We start from the raw sequence: 9787 nt of genomic DNA on the forward strand, positions 1-9787 counted from the left end.
GTGCTTCCGTTGGTAGTATATATATATATATATATATATATATATATATATATATATATATATATATATATATACATGTGTGTGTGTATGTATATGTATATATATGTATATGTAAAATATATGTATATGTATATATGTATGTATATATATGTATCTATGTATATGTATGTATATATATGTATATATTTATATGTATATATATGTGTATATGTATATATTTGTATGTATATATATGTGTATATGTATATATGTGTATATATGTATATATGTATATATATGTATATATATATACATATGTATATATATGTGTGTGTATATATATGTATATAAATGTGTTTATATATATGTGTGTATATATATATGTATATATATGTATATATATGTGTATATATATATGTATATATATGTGTATATATATGTATATGTATGGGTGTGTGTATATATATGTGTGTATATATGTATATATGTATGTATATGTATATATGTATGTATACGTATATATATGTATATATATGTATATATGTATACGCATATATATGTATATATATGTATATATATGTATATATATGTATGTATACATATATATATGTATATATATGTATATATGCATACGTATATATGTGTATATATATGTATACGTATGTATATATATATATATATATGTCTATATATATAAATATATATAATATATATACATATACATATAGAATATATATACATATATATATATATATACATATATATAATATATATATATATATATATATATATATATATATATATATATATATATATATATATATATATATATAATGTACTAGCTGGACGCAGCTACGCGTTACTGTGGGTCAATTTGTTTAAATAGATAAAATGTATATTTCTTAAGTTTATGGTCTCAAAACTTGTCGGTACACAATATTTTGAGGTGCCCTGGGTTTTAAGAAATTTAAGGTATTATCATTTTTTCCTTTAATCAGAGAAGACTTAAATAATTATGACATGACAATTAGGTAGATTACATTGATTATTGTAAAAATTGACCAAAAATGAGTTTTGATGTTTTTTTTTATTGAACATTAATTTTCGGCAGGCCGATTTTTTATCGGCTGACCGGTATAATGATACTCCCTATTTTTTTGTTACTCTTGCAAAGTTTTAATCAGAACTTCGGGGTTTTTCGTCAAGTATTATTTCTCTCGATCAGCAGGCACCGGAGTTATTCGATTAACGAAACAGACGAAGAAGAATATAAAAACAAACAAATTGGAAAAATTGTAATCCATAAGTAAAAATAACAAAAAAAAAAAAAAGTAAAACAATCGATGTAATGTTTCAACACTGAATCAACACTCGGCTTCATCCATTGATTGTCGGTGGAGCCCCAACCAGGATACGGCTCAAAATTTGCCAGTGTGCCATTCTTTCCCCGATGCCGATAGCACTTGATTCGCACCCAGTTTTGGAACCATGAAAAAGTAAGGGAAGGCCCTCATATAAGTATCTGAACTGTGACAACAGTGATTGACTTTTGGGCGTAGTTTGCTCATACGTGTGAATGTAAGGAGTTAAATAAGTTATAGAGATGTGGAATGATTCAACTGTTTACCGGCGACTTTAGTAACGGAATTGATTGATATCTCCAATCACAGGTTTTACTTAAATTCATACTTAGAAGCTTCTCAAGGGAATATTATTCCTAAAATAAAATAGAAATCATGTATGCATGGTATATAATATAAACGTAACCATTGGTGAAAGAGCTGGGTACATACATTTCACTTATTAAATTATAATAGGCTGATCTCTAGAATAAAAACAACAGGTGTTAAATATATTGAACAAATGCCTTATTAAACAGTGCAAGATAAAATAATTCTTTGTAAAGAGGTGGAAAAAACATCAAAGATTGAAAAAGAGAGATAAAAAAGTGAATACGGTTTTAAAACCCCAACTAATTACTAAAAACAACTAACTTAACAAAAAACAAAAAAGTAAAATTCGCGCTTAACACAAAGGAAAAGTGTCATAAATCAGTAATGGCGGTGAGATCAAAAGAGGGCGACTTTGCTAAAGTCAGATTTATGGTAAGCCAGTACAAGTGTGGGAATAAGTTGTAATTTTTTTTTTTTTTTTTTTCGCTTTGCGCGCCGGCCAAAGAAATGTCATCGGCAAGGGCAGACGAGGGAGACAAGTCTGTGTAAACGAACCTACCACCCACTGTTCATGTTTAGGGAAACATGAAACACGCGCGGAAACAAAGAACATTAAAATCATAACGGAAACAACGACAAATATGTACATACACTTCCGACGAAAATAGCGACCTTATTCAAAATCTGTTCCATTCAACCAACTTCTACGTCCTTCCACTTGCTCCCATCTTTTTGTCTGTCCGTGAATCTCACTTTCTTTCTCTCCATCTTTATCTATCTATCTCTCTCTCTCTCTATATATATATATATATATATATATATATATATATAACTACTTAATTAACTCACATAAATTAATATACGAAAGAATAAATTAATGCGTAAACTTTAAGTATTTACTTCAACAGTGCTCAATACGTAGGTAGAGCTAGTTAGTAAGTTTTAAAATATATATGGCTATTAAGCTATACTGAATATTCCGCGTTTCATCCATTCTAGGATTCTAAGCCTGAAGAATCCTAGAGTGGATGAAACGCGGAATATTCAGTGTAGCTTAATCGCCATATATATTTTATAATTACTATATATATATATATATATATATATATATATATATATATATATATATATATATATATATAAGGGAATTAGAACAACAGTCTAGAGAGCAGAGGTCATTTTAATGTATTAGTAAATGCATTAATGCAATTAAAATAAAACAGTGTTCGTTGTAATGTAGATATATAATAGGCTCGATAGGCATAGATATCCTAAAGCTATTTTAATATTGAGTAACATGATTGATCATTTATAATTAAAATAAAAAATTAACAAGGCCGATAGCCATTAGTCGCGTGCTCTCGTGTAATGAATGAATGCGTGAATGTAGGATTGACATGAAATTCTTAAAGATAAACTAAAATGACCGAAAATGGGCTGTGATGACTTAAATAAATAAAAAGTAAATGACTTAGAATGACTTTAATGAACTTAAGGATGAATTGAATGACCTTAAGAATGATTTGAATGCTTAAAAATAACTGAAATTTTTCAAAAACAACTTGAATGATCTGGGGAATGATTTGAATGACTTTGAGACTGACTAGTTGTAAAGTGAGTGATCAGTTTACATTAAATTAATACCGAAAAGTGATCCCCCAATTTATATCACAAAAAATATTTAATTTAGGGAATTTGAAACGTTATTTTCTCATACAAGAAACCCGAAAACCAATAAATAGTGGTACAATAAACATAAAAACAAATAAAAAGTTCATGTGTTACGGACCGACCGACCGACCGACCGACTGAGTGACTTATATAGTTGCTTGCGCAGGATTAAAAAAAAATATTCTGTGGTATGCATTAAAAAAAAAAACTATTCTCCGTCGATCAGTCCGTAACACATTTACTTATTATTTATTAACAAGTGCAGCATCGTTTAAGAACAGATACTACACTTTGATCTTAGCCATGTCGCCAAGGGAAAGTTACATGTTGTATAAGTTTCAGAAAAGAATAATGGATAGGTAAACATTTATGGGGCAAAAAGTGGCATTATTTGCAATTTTGGTACATTTTCTACCCCCTATTGGAATGCTGAATACCAGTGACAATGGCCAAACTATGCAGTTTTACAATGTAACACATGTATATTTGAATTCAGCACCATGGAAGATCACTATATAGATAAACATATCAAGTGTTTTATTGAGAAATATGAAAAAAGGGGCATTTTTAGCACCAAAATTCCCCGGTTGACGCAAAGCAGAATTTTGCTAGGGTCACCCATACTGAATTTATATTAAAACATATGCCCTGCGCATTTTGGACAAGTTTCATGAAAATGTAATGGATAGGTAAAAATTTATGGGGCAAAAAGTGTCATTTTTTTTCAATTTTGGTACATTTTTGACCCCTTATGAGCCACTTGGAATGCCGAATACAAGTGACAATGGACAAACCGTGCAGTTCCACGCCTTAACACATGTATATTTACACTCAGCAACATGGGAAACCACTATATAGACATATCAAGATTTTGTTGAGAAATATGAGAAACTCGCCAGAAGAAAGGGCGTTTTCAGCACTAAAAGTCCCTGACTGGTTGCAAACCAGACGTTTCCCAGCGTCAGCCATACTGAATTTATATTAAGAACAATGCCCTCCACATTTTGGGCAAGTTTCAGAAAAAATCTAATGGATGGATCAAATGTTACGAGACAAAAAGTATCAGGATTTTTCGCAAAAAAAAAAAAAAAAAAATGAATAAATAAAAAATTTGACTATGCACATTTATATAGTGAAATATATTTTGTGACAAAATTTCAGAGAAAACTAATGGGCGGTTATCCGTTAATCATCCGGACTAACGGACAGACGGGCTCATTGAAAACATAGGTCCCTCTCTGATAAATCGGGGGAAACATGTTACTCCACGCCCCTTGCTTAAAAAAGAATGTAAATGTGTTACAGACCAACTGATGAAGTGATTTGCATGCAACTAAAAATGCCTTAACATGTAAGCTTTTCCCTTCTATTGCCTAGGAAAAGTTGAAAATGTAAGTGCAGCATCTGTTAAAAAGATGTACTACACTTTGATCTTAGACATGTGGTCAAGGAAAAATTACAAACGTAAGTACAGCATCTATTAAGAACTGATACTACACTTTGATCAGCTATGTGATAAAGGAAAAGTTACAAACATAAGTAGAGCATGTAGTAAGAACAGATACTACACTTGGATCTTGGCCAAAAGGCCAAGAAAAAGGTATTTATTTGCTCCCCCACCGAGCAAATTAGGCACAAGGCCGATTTTTATGTGAGGAGTGAAGGGGAAATGGGGGCCAATTCCCCGGGGAGTAGGGGAGCTGGTTAGTGACAATTCGTATGAAGGGTTTGTATTTATTTGCTCCCCTACCGAACAAATTAGGCACAAGGCCGATTTTTATGTGAGGAGTGAAGGGGAAATGGGGGCCAACTCCCTGGGGAGTAGGGGAGCTGGATAGTGACAATTGGTATGAAGGGTTGCCCCTACATTGACCAAGGTCTTATATGTGGGGTTGCTCCCACATATGACCTTTGCTTGCAGTATCTGCCGGAACAGATACTACACTTTGATCTTTATATTTAATTTATTTCGTTTAAAGAAAAAAAATTACAATTAAAAAAATTCCAATATAAAATTAAAACATTTAAAAAAGTAAAATCTCCAAAAGACAAAACAAATTTAGGCACAAGGCCCTATAAGATCTGGGGAGGGGAGTGTTGCAGGGTCTTTGTAACTAAAGTAAAAATGGAGTATGTGGCGACTTTAATCTTGGCTGGCAACATTTACCACAATACCTCATTCACTCTGTGGAATCAAAAGCTAACTAATGAAAACCCCAGCGTTTTTACAAAAATGATATATATATATATATATATATATATATATATATATATATATATATATATACAATTTCTGTATGTGTGTGTGTGTGCGCGCATTTTTTTAATATATTAAAATGTGTGTGTGTGTGTGTGTGTGTGTGTGAAAAAGTTCAATTCATTGGAAAAAATAAAAAGTTCTTGAATTTGGAAGAAAAATAGTTCGTGTTGGGGAGTGGGAAATATAGAAAAAAATGTACAAAAAATAAAACTAGTGCATTGTTAGTAAGGTCCCTCCCTAAGCTAATCTACGTAGTAAGATCGTCTACTGTTTTCCGGGGCACCGAAAACAAGCGGGGAGATCCCTAATGGGGATTGGGAAGACTTCATATCGGGTGTTGGGAGTAAAATAAATAGATTGTTAAAAACAAAAGGGGGAATATATTAGGTGGCGACCTTCGAGTTGGGGTTGATCAGGGGATGATAAAACAAAAATAGGAGGGGGTAGTGGTAGGGTAGCCTCGGAAGGTTCTCTAGTGCCAAAAAACCAAAAAAAAAATCGAGGGACAGGATCTCATTTGTACCACCAGTCAAGAGTCTCTTTACTTTTTATTTGTCTAACCTAGCGGGATGGGCTCCGTAGGACCCATTACCGCATGTGCCATGCCTATGGTGGTAACAGGAATTCATCGGATGCACAAGCTAGCGTCATGCACCCACCTCTTGTCAAAGGCCACTCGAGGCAACCTCTTCTAATCGCATCTGACCTTTACTTTAAGCAGATGCTTAAAGTAGACTATCAGATCCCGATCCGGAACAGATATCCCTTCGCGGACTTCGTAATCCATATGACTATCCTCGCTACTGCTAGTATCGCTAGAAAAAAACATTCTTTTCTCCCTAGGCAGCGGCGGATCAATGTTCTCCAAAAAATATGATTCGTCGAGTTACAGCCAGCGCTTGGCATCGATGCGAGCCGTCATCTCGTTGACGTACCCTAGGAGGGTCTTGAGCCTGCTACAGCGGAAAAAAGGCATGACCGGCCGTTTCTCTCATGTCTTCGTCGCAGCGCAGGCAGTAGACCCGGGTTTCTTCATTGTAAAGGTTGAGTTCCTCAAGGAGGGGCAGTGCATTCCAGACAAGTGCCCAGGTAAGGGAAAATTCCGAATTTGTAAGAAGGTCCCGTCCCGGCGCCCAACTCCACTGGGAGCGGACCTCCTCCAACGACATCCCCGTCCGTTTCACTAGCGGTTCCTTTTTGCTACGCCCCACTAGCTCCCGATAAAGCCTGTTCCTAGACTGTTCGAGGACACTGGTCCCCGGCAACGCTCTAAGTGCGGACCGGCATTCGGCGTAGAATGTTTGTTCCCCCCTCGGTCTCCGCCGTGCTTCGACCGAGGGGTCAGGTGTGAGATTGGAAAACGAGCTTTCAACCGCAGTGACCCATGGAACGTCTACGTACAATGAACGGCTCAGGAAGGCCAACCTCTCTGCGTGCTTGTGACACAGGAGATCGGGCAGTCCCAAGCCTCCCTCACTCGGATTTCGAACACAGACCTCTCTGCAAACATTATGCTTACCCTCGTTCCACAAGAGTGTGTCGAGGTGCTCCTGTAAGCTGATTCGTCGTTTTGCAGGGAGGGGAAGTACAGACAGACGGTAAAGGATGAGCGGAAAGACATATGTAGCACACGCCTCCGCCCGACCCTTCAAGGACAATTTCCTTCGAACCCAAGTCTTAACAGAGGATTCGAACTTGACCTCTACTTCCGACCAGTTTTTCTTCAGCTGGAGACCCGGTCCGAACCACACACCAAGGATCCGAACCGGGCCGTCGGTCCAACTGAAGATGCCCGGAAGCGAATTTACTCCGGTCCAAGCACCCAACCGCAGACCCACCGACTTACTGCGATTGAAGACGGCCCCCGTAACTTGTTCATATCGAGCGAGTGCCTCGGTGACCACTTGAATGTCCGTGGGGCAAGACACGAACACGGTGACGTCATCGGCGAACGCGGAAACCCTGGCTCATGTGCCTCCAGGGAGAACTATCCCGCGCAGGACTGGTGTAATCGCCTCGTCCCTTTAACTTGCGAAGGAGGGGTTCCAACGCCAGGACGTACAAGAGAGGCGACAGCGGACAACCCTGTCGCACCGACCGGGAGACGGCAAAAGACTCAGACAGCTTACCGTTGATCTGCACCGCTACCGTCGGCCTGTCATGCAGTACAGAGATCCACTTGCTGATTAAATCCGGCGGCCTCCAGCACAGATCCCAGGAACCTATGGTCCACCCTCTCGAAAGCCTTGGACTGATCCGAACTGATCAGCGCGGCCTCGGCGTCGTCTTCTGTCCCCTCTATGATCGTGCGTATCAGATGAAGATTGTCCTGAATCGATCTCCCCTTCACAGCATTGCTCTGCTCTGGTTCGATCAAGTCAGTGATGACAACCTGTAACCGATTCGCAAGAACCTTGGCCAAAATCTTTAACACTGTGTTTAGCAGAGTCAAGGGCCTGGAATCGTCTAAATCTTCCTCCCCTCCATGCCGTTGACCTTTCCTCAGCAATGTGATCACTCCCTTGGTCACCTGCCCAGGGATGGAGCCCTGAACAAACCAATGGTTGAACATATCCTTCAGAATAGGGACCAACATGGGGGACAGCCTCAAGTAGAATTCGTAGGGTAGACCATCAAGCTCCGGGGACTTGTTGCAGCCGACCTGCTTCAACGCAGTAATGATCTCATGTTCCGCGACAAGACGATCACAGCTAGCCGCTCGAGCCGCCGTGAGGCGGGGCGTCGCCCAAATAGCTGCCAAACACTTCGACCCTGAGTCTGGGTAGTTGGGTGAAGCGCTCCGATAGATGCTTTCGAAACCCCTCGCAAATCTCCTGCGTCGACACGACGGCGTGCCCTTCCAGGTCGTTTACCTTTCGAATGTACCCGTCCGAGCCGCGCCTTAGAGCAGCCTTACGCTCAACAGCGTCAACATTAACAGCCTCGTTCGAGACTTTCATTAGCCTAGCCCTAACTATCTGGCACTCGTACCGCTCGCTAGCCAAGCGGCTTAGGTCTTGTTTAGCTAGTGCTATCTCTAGGGGGTCCCCACCCTCCAATGCCTGGGTTAGCCTATTCTCTGTACGCTTCTTGGCCTTAGCCTTATCTAGTGCGAGGGGTTGGCTGTACTTGACCGAGAAACGTCTAATCTTAGCCTTGAGACTAACCCACCACTTACTCCAGGTAACCGCCCCCACTAATGTCCGTTAGATTATCTCTGTAACCTTCAACCGGTAGTCCTCCAGCTCCAACAAAGTGCTGTTGAACTTCCAGTATCCGGCCAGTCTAGGCCTAGGGCTCAAGTTCAGACGGGCCATAACTAGTTTATGGTCCGAGTGTCCTAAAAAGTGGAACGTGGGGCAAGATAGGAAATCTACATCGCCTCTTCTAACTAACATCCGATCCAAGTAAGTACTTGGGTAGGAAGGGGTATTAGGATGCCACGCCCACATTTCCCGCCCAGGGTTATCCAGGCGAAATCTGTCGACCAGGTCGCACGAAGCCATCAGGTCAGACAGACTGCTGTCACACCACACCGACCCGCTAGTCCCCCCGATCTTATCTATCATGGGATCAAGGATGGCATTCCAATCACCCATTAAGATTACCCTCTCCGGATCATCTACAAAGCCCTCCACCCGTCGAAAGAAGGAAGCCCTCTCAACAGCGGAGTTCGGTGCATAAACTGCGACTATCCGAAACACACTGTTATTAACGGCAACATCGACAACAATTGCCCGCCCGTCCTCGTCCTAGTGAACAACATTCACCGACGCTGATAGGGTGTGATTTTCTAGCAAGGAGATTCCACGACTATGGGTATTGCCATATGCTGAGTAAACATCGTAATCGTTCACCAGCACCTGACAATCCCCGTCACAAATAAAGTGGGTCTCCTGTATAGCGACAATATCTACCTTGAGGGACATCAGATCTCTTAGCACGCGCACGGCCTTGCTTCGACATCTGAGGCCCCTCACATTATAAGTAGCCAAGTTTAAAGCCATATACACTTTGATCTTGGCCAAAAGGCCAAGAAAAACTTAAAAAGCTAAGAACAACATCTATTAACAAGAGACCTTTGATCTTAATTAAAAAGGCCAAACAAAAGTGTTACGGATAGACCGACCGACCGACAGAGCGACCGACCGACCAACTGGGTGACTTATAGAGTCGCTGGCACGCGACTAAAAATTGGTTTCAC

General features: G+C 39.4%; 1 pseudogene; it reads right to left on the reverse strand.

Annotated features, from left to right (window-relative positions):
• Positions 1–4781: 4781 nt before the first annotated feature.
• Positions 4782–4925, reverse strand: LOC145293543 (U2 spliceosomal RNA; annotated as a pseudogene).
• Between the last annotated feature and the right edge of the window lie 4862 nt (positions 4926–9787).

Source organism: Euprymna scolopes, chromosome 14, assembly GCF_053919585.1.
Source record: "Euprymna scolopes isolate OS-2025 chromosome 14, ASM5391958v1, whole genome shotgun sequence".
Lineage (NCBI taxonomy): Eukaryota > Metazoa > Mollusca > Cephalopoda > Sepiida > Sepiolidae > Euprymna > Euprymna scolopes.